We start from the raw sequence: 7,096 nt of genomic DNA on the forward strand, positions 1-7,096 counted from the left end.
TGGGGCACCCCACGTCACTGCAGCGACCAGAAATGGCCTCGCATGTCTCCAGTGTCTGCTGCAGGTGGGGCAGTAGGTCTCCAGATCTCAGTGGCTATTTTCTCCACAGGGTCCCTAGAGAGGGTCCTGCCTCTGTCTTAAAGTCCCAGGGATCACAGCTGGCGACCTCCTGAAACCACCTGCCTCATCTACAGACAGAAGCACCTGAGAGAAAGCCCCACCTCACCAGTCCCTGTTCCTCGCTGGGGGGACCCCAAGCGCTGACCCCACAGCACTCGTAGGAGGCCAGCTCTGGAGGCCGGAACTGCTGCGTGCTGGACCCCACAAACCAGAGATGCAGGCATGTCTGGGAGGCTGATGGGGTTCTCGAAGACTCAAGGGGCTCACCCCAGAAGAGAAGAAGCCTGTCTGACCAGCTAGAAAGCTGCAGAAACAAAGTGCACAGTTCTGAGCTTGGCCAGGTGGTGTCCGCAGGTATGGAAAGCTTGCCTTTCCGGCCTGCTGTTCCTCCACTCAGGTGAGGGGAGCCCTGCAGCCAGCGGCTGGTGGTGGGGTGCTGGGCGGCGTGGGGCGGTGAGGGCATGGGTGGGGTAGGGTGCTCGGGGGTGCTGGGGATGCATGCTGTGCATGTCCTTTGGTGGCCCTACGCACTCTGTTGCCTTGGGTGTTGCTGAGGAGTGCAGGTGCGGGTTACGGAGTGGGCTGTGCATGGATGCTTCCCAGTGCGGTACGCTGGTCCCAACTCCACTCCCCACTGCTCTGCACAGTAGTCCAGTGGCTCCTTGGCCCCAGGGCACCTCTTACAGATGAGACCCAGAGGACCCGGTCTCACTGTGCAAATCGTCCCACGCCTCACCTGGGGCAGAACTTTGCGCCTGATGAAAGTCCTTGACCCTTCCCTTATTAGCATTCCTGATCAGAGGACCTGGGTGGTTTTAAGTAGGCTTTATTGAGATGAAGACTTCCTCTGGAAGTTAGAGCTATGCACAATTCTAGCCTTCCTTCTGGAAACAGGCCAATGATGCTTACCCAGATTTTTAACATCCAATCTGACAATGATTATCTCACTGTTTTTTCCATATTAAAAATTTCTACTCAGAGGACATCCTTCGACTGAATCTTTCCAAAGCATCTCCCTTTGCAGCAGCTTTGAAATAAAACTGAAACTTGTGGTCATTCCAGTGTCCTCATGCACCTTCCCACGGGGCCACTTAGAGGACAGAGCGGGATAAGAAGGCAAAGTTACCAAACAGAGATTGTGCGGGAAGTTGATGCACAGCCACATGGCTTCGCTTGCTTGTCTATAGCTTTTCAGTAAAGTTCCTGGGTTCCTGGTGGCCTGAAGTACCCCCCACCCCACCCCCAGCTGCCTGTGACACATTAAAAGGAGAAGCAAAACTCAAAACTCAACTATTCAGCAGCCTCCGCCAACTGCAGGTGAGACATTGAGGTAAAGGATCTGAAAATAAGGTTCAATTTACTTGTCTCATTTTGACCGGATTTCTCAGGCCTTCCCATGCATCCCTAACATGCCATGAAGTGTTGCCCACTGAGGGATTGCCCCCTGGGGTGTCCCAGGTGTAGCTGTGACCCCACCCTTTGTGGGTGGCTGGGAGCCTCTACCCCAGGAGTGTGAAAGGGGGTGGAGAAGGGAGAGGACAGGCCTGGGCCTCTATACCCGGAGTGTGGATGGAGGTTGAGGGGTGTGGGTCTCTACCCCTGCAGCAGGGACAGTGGGAGGGGGTGCAGGTCTCTACCCCAGGAGTGCAGATGGGGGGAAAGGGCAGGTCTGGGTCTCTAACCCAGGAGCTCAGATCTGGGGAGGGGGCAGGTCTCTACCCAGAGCGGCTGGCTTTCCAAATCACCTTGAACGCCCCAGTACCACCTCCTGTCCGTTCCACGCGGGGCCTCAGACGGTTCACCTTCTCCTCCTGCCTCAGTGGCAGTTGGAAACCTGGCCCTGAGGCCCCAATCCGAGTGGGTGCTGGCCAGGAGCTTGGATTCTGGAGAGGAGGGGCGAGGGGCGAGACTCCCCCCAGAAAGGGGCGTGAAGGCCCCCCGCGTGGTGTGGTCGTGGGACCCGAGGACGTGAAGCCCTGGGCGCTCCCGTGAGGTGGCGGTTCCTCTAGAGGACCAGGCCTGTGAGTGGTCAGGCAGGGGTCTGTCTCCCCTCTGCTGTGGGAGGGCTGGCATGGTTGTCAGAGTTGGCACATTTCAGAAAAGGACACCCAATTAAAGTTGAATTTCAGATAAGCCACTTTTTAAAAGGTATAAATATGTCCCATGCAATATTTGGGATATACTTATACTAACAGATTATTCATGATCTGAAATTGCAATTGATCTGTCAGCCCTACCAGAGAGACTAAGGTGCTTATCGTCGGTGCTCCTTCATTTGGGATTGGGACTGTGGGAGAGAGCGGCGGCTGAAAGAAACATGGGCCAAAGTCAGAGAAGGATCTAGAACACAGAGACTTGGAATGGGCAACGGCCTCCAGGTCTGGTTGGCTACCTTCTTCTCTCAGGCGAGCAGCAAACACATCATAGAATCCTGATTGGAGCCTGAGGTCAGTGGAGCCCCGTCTCCCCGTCCCCCCGCCCCCATCCCCCGCTTCCAGTTCACTGCTCTTTCTCCAGCTCCAGCTGGTCTGGCCACCAGGCCAGCAGCCCACTCCCCAGTCCACGCTTCCCTGAGCCAGAGGGATGAGAGGAGGTGCCACAGAAGCAGCGAGACCAGGGTGGTTGATCAGGAGTAAAGCTACTCTGTGTTCACTGTTCTCCAGGAAACCAGGAGCAGGACACACCCCAGAGATGCTTTAACCTGCTGTGCCCAGACCAGCTGAGTTAATCATCCCTCAGTTGGCCACGTGACCACTCCAGTCCTGTGGCCACTAGGAAGACATTCACCCCACAAACATTTCCTCATCTCCTCCGTCCATCCCACAAGCAAACTCCAGCTCACTCGTCTTCCGCCCTCACTTCCTCTCCCCTGACTGCCTCTCTCCCTCCTCCACCTCCCCCCATCAGTCCTGCATGGCCACCTCTGATGTATCTCAGGCTCTGTGTCCCCAGGCCCCACTGCTTGGCTCACCCGAACTGCTGCAGCCCCCTCCCCACCCCGTATCTACCGCAGCTCTACTTCCCATAAAAGCAGGTCTCATCTCACCACTCCCCTGCTGCAAATCCCTCCCTTGCATCTGAGGCCAAGTCCCAGCCCTCAGGGACAGAAGAGCGGGACAAACCAGGGTGCCTGAATAAAGCAAGCCTCTTCAGGCACCCAGGAGAAACTGTTACTCATCCCGGGTGAGGGGCGGGAAAGCTGGCTCTTGGGAGGGCTGAGAGAGGGCCAGGCTGCTCAGCTACCTCGCATCCGCTGGGGCGGGGGAGGGGGAGCACAGTGGCGCCGTCTGGGGTGGGGGCCAGACCCGACTCCATGCATAAAACTGTCCTCTGGGTTTCTATCTTAGATGCTCAGCCTCATCCATAATATAAGAAATGTAAATTAAAACGACAAGGTACCATTTTTCACCTATCAGGTTGGCAAAGCAAAAAACAACAGAAGTGAATGCACAGGGGTCTGAAAACAGGCTCCACCACACGTTATTAATGGGGAGTTACCGGTACAGCCCTTTGGAGGGCAAATGGTGATTTCGATCAAACACATAAATTCTGTCCAATTCCAATTCCAAATTCCAGAAATTCACCCCGAATGTATACAGGTGCCCAAAGACATACACCGTCTGCACGAGGATCTTCACGGAACCGTTTTTCTCAAGCTCAGAACCTAAATAGGAGGCTAGTCAAATAAATTGTGCTCCAGTCATACAATTAAATATTACGTATTATGGGGGCGCCTGGGTGGCTCAGTCATTAAGCGTCTGCCTTCGGCTCAGGTCATGATCCCGGGGTCCTGGGATCGAGTCCCGCATAGCCTGCCTCTCTCTCTCTCTTTCTCTCTCTGTCTCTCTGTGTCTCATGAATAAATAAATAAAATCTTAAAAAAAAAAAGAATCTGAATTTTTAAATAAGATGACATGGTCTTGGGGCGCCTGGGTGGCTCAGTCGGTTGGGTGTCTGCCTTCGGCTCGGGTCATGATCCTGGGGTCCTGGGATCGAGTCCTGCATCGAGCTGCCTGCTCAGCAGGAAGCCTGCTTCTCCCTCTCCCACTCCCCCTGCTTGTGTTCCCTCTCTCGCTGTCTCTCTCTGTCAAATAAATAAATAAAATCTTTAAAAAAATAAATAAATATTATGTATTATTAAAAAGAATGAGGCTGGGAGGTACCAAAATTAAATGATATAATCAAGATTTGTTATGTGCAAAACCAAAGCACAGAGCAGCGGGTCCAGCACACGAAGTTCGTGCTTTTTTTCCCTAGATTTTATTTATTTATTTATTTTTAAAGCTTTTATTTATTTATTTGACAGAGAGAGACACAGTGAGAGAGGGAACACAAGCAGGGGGAACGGGAGCGGGAGAAGCAGGCTTCCCACGGAGCAGGGAGCCCGACGCGGGGCTCGACCCCAGGACGCTGGGATCATGACCTGAGCCGAAGGCAGACGCTTAACGACTGAGCCACCCAGGGACCCCCAAAGTTTGTGCTTTTAAAAAAAGGAACCATGGCAGTGCATCCTGGGTTGGCTTAGCCAGGGCGGCTCATGTCCTTTCCGCTGGTGTCCACTCACTGCCCACAGCCCTCGCGCCACTGCCCCGGGTCCCCACGCTGGCCGCTCAGCATCACCCGGTGCCCTGCAGGGGCAGGACGAGGCCTGGGGCCCTATGGCCAGCCTCGGCGCTCCCGCAGTTTCCAGGCACACAGCGGTACCGCCAGGATCGTGATGCACCCCCTTTGACGTTAGAGGGAATCATGACCGCGTTCTTTATGTCCTGAAACTCTATGACAAGACTGACCCAGAAAAGCTCTCGGTCAATTCCCACTTTGTGAAAGACCTGGGCTTAGACAGTTTGGACCAAGTGGAGATTGTCATGGCTGTGGAGGATGAATTTGGGTCTGAAATTCCTGATACAGATGCAGAGAAGTTAATGTGTCCACAAGAAATTATGGATCACATTGCAGATAAGAAGGATGTATATGAATAAAATGTCAGACCCCCTTTTTTCACTGAGAGAAGAGTCAGAAGATGCTGGTGGGTGTCTGGAAGTGACAACACGTTTTGGCATTATTGCTGCCTTTGACAGAGTAATTCTGTTTAGACTTGTATTTAAATTGTCTGTTTTTCCCTTTGAAAATAAAATAAATTTAAAAAATAAAAACAAGTAATTGTCAGAGTAGGTCAAACAAACAAATAAAAGTAACTGTTTGCTACGTATCAAATATCCCTGGAGGGATAAATAAGAAACAGCCTGGGTCCTAGAGGGTGCTGAGAGATAGCAATGGGAAAGAGATTTCCTTTAGTATTTTGTGAAATACTATCAAATTAAGCAAAATATTAGAAATTCGTATTTCATATATGTGTGTCGTGTATGTGTGTGTAAAATAATTTAAAAAGTAGGTTACTTTTCTATCACAGCGTGCCGTGACAGAAGGTGATGAGCACGTAATACTGCACGGCCCAGGGTAGGCCCTGTCTCTTCCAGACCTCAGGTTCCCGTCTATACGGTGGGAGTTTGGGACCAGATGATGATTCCTGCACTATTCCTAAATCTGAAGCTAAGCAACCGAGTAAGTACTGGGGGACGGTACAGAATGGCCTTGAGGAGACCGGGATGCAGCACGTATCAGCTGAGGGACAGGGCGCTCTGGCTCCTGAGCGGTGGACCTACAGTCTGCCTTCCTGGCCTGAGAAGCCGGCCATCTCCTGCAGATGTCAGTTCCCCAGGGCTGAGCAGCGTCTTCCCTCCCGTCACCTCTCTGCCCACCTGCCTCTGCCCGAGAGGCCCTGGGCTGGCCCTGGGGAGGAGCTAAAGACAGCAGGCTAACAGGTCCTGTGGGGCAGAGGGAAGGTGCTTACTTCCCCTTTGACAGAGGTCCTGGCCTCCCTGTGGCTCCCTCCCTGCAGGATTAGGCTCGCCCCGGGCCCTCCCTCGCTCCTCCCTAAGCCATTCAAAGGAGGCAGCTCTCCTGACCCACCCAGCTCCTTCCTCTAACAGAGGATGTCTCTGCGGGAAGCTGGGAGGCCTGAAGTGCCCTGCGCACTGAGCCTCCCCGGGAGGCAAGAGGAAGAAACCTGAGCTTCAGACTACTCTCAGAGGCCCCACCTCCCTCCACAGGCCCCTGCCGGGGCCAGTCCTGGGCTTTGCTTTTCTTTTACTGATGGGAACCAGACGGAGATGACAATAAAAATTAGGAAAGTCAAAGCCAGACTTGTTTCCTGCCCCGCATTCTCTCTCCTTTCTGCCTGGTTTTAGAATCGGAGGGCCTGTGTTTCTGTCCTAGGTCGGCCCTGGCTCCCTGACACAGTCCCTCTCCAGGGGCTTGGGTGGGCTGCATGTTCCCAGGTGCCCCCGGGGTGTTCTGATGCAGGTGGTTGATGGACATTCCTGCTGAGTCTGCTCCCAGAAGCCAGGGGTCCGAAGGGAGCAAGTAGGAGGCTGGGAAATTGTCTTGGCACATAGAGCACGGATTCTCAAGAGATGCTGGGTGACCATGACATTAACGAGGTCCACTATAAACCCTGTTTGGGAAAGATTATTATTTATAGCAGTTCACAGTTGAGCAAACTGAGGCTCAAAGAAATTGAACCACTTACCCGTGGTTAACCAGATGAGCCTCACCCTGGCTTTGGAGCGGCGTCCTCACAGCATGAGCCAGGGCAGGTGAGAGGGATGGTGGAAGCGGTCCCCTCGCCGGCCCCTGTCCCATTCTGACATTGCCCTCTCTCTGACCCAGCAGGAAAACCCTGTAGCTGTCAGGGACAGGCTAGACCGCAGCGCAGAAGCACCTGCCCAGTCAGCCACAGAAGTTACAAAAGGTGAGTCACAGTTCTCTGTCCCATGACGATGGGACTGTCACAGCTTTCTTTTAATCAAATTAGAAACTAGAAAATAAAGAAAATCAGCCTGTGTGCCTCCTGATGGAAGTCCCCAATACCACACATGAAGAAGTCTCAGAACAAACTTAAACGCCAATCTGATCA

The 7,096-nt window shown here is 53.2% G+C and overlaps 1 pseudogene; it reads left to right on the top strand.

Annotated features, from left to right (window-relative positions):
* Positions 1-5,247, top strand: part of LOC102729797 (acyl carrier protein, mitochondrial pseudogene) — an 18,360-nt pseudogene extending 13,113 nt beyond the window's left edge.
* Positions 5,248-7,096: the final 1,849 nt, after the last annotated feature.

The sequence above is a fragment of the Leptonychotes weddellii genome, chromosome 15 (assembly GCF_054177405.1).
Source record: "Leptonychotes weddellii isolate Sample4059 chromosome 15, ASM5417740v2, whole genome shotgun sequence".
NCBI classification, from domain to species: domain Eukaryota; kingdom Metazoa; phylum Chordata; class Mammalia; order Carnivora; family Phocidae; genus Leptonychotes; species Leptonychotes weddellii.